General features: G+C 34.4%; 1 protein-coding gene across 1 annotated transcript in view; it reads right to left on the bottom strand.

Annotated features, from left to right (window-relative positions):
• The window catches only part of LOC109972174 (lon protease homolog, mitochondrial-like), a 28944-nt gene that overhangs the window by 16855 nt on the left and 11656 nt on the right, over nucleotides 1-433 (bottom strand). The window lies entirely within an intron of this gene.

The following is a 433-nucleotide window of genomic DNA, read 5'->3' as shown; positions in this document are numbered from 1 at the left end:
TGCTTGCAAACCAATGATGGTAAGATGATGTCATGGGGTAGGACTGGATAAGTCTGACTTCTTCCTACTCCATTCAAGCATGTACTAGGTATAAGCAAATTGATATTGGATTAGCATTTGTTGGATATGTGTAAAATTATGTGTGTTGACATATCAACTGTCTTTACATGCTTGAAAGAATGAATCAAATCAAATCAAAAATCAAATTAATCAAATCAAAACTTCCCTGTAGTGTTTTTGGTTTTAACAAAGTTCTTTTTACATTCAGGTTTTGTTCTTCACAAAAGCACATTCTGAGTATCCTTATGCCCTGGCACGTTTTCTGAGTGTACTTCTCAGTGTGAGTGCACAATACAAACATATCTGAGCTCCTACTGGTCAAAAACTCCAAATGTTATCATTAACTAAGGACAATTAAGTTAATGAACCAAAG

Source organism: Monopterus albus, unplaced genomic scaffold (genome assembly GCF_001952655.1).
Source record: "Monopterus albus unplaced genomic scaffold, M_albus_1.0 scaffold250.1, whole genome shotgun sequence".
NCBI classification, from domain to species: Eukaryota; Metazoa; Chordata; class Actinopteri; order Synbranchiformes; family Synbranchidae; genus Monopterus; species Monopterus albus.
This window is presented reverse-complemented; position numbering and strand designations above follow the sequence as displayed.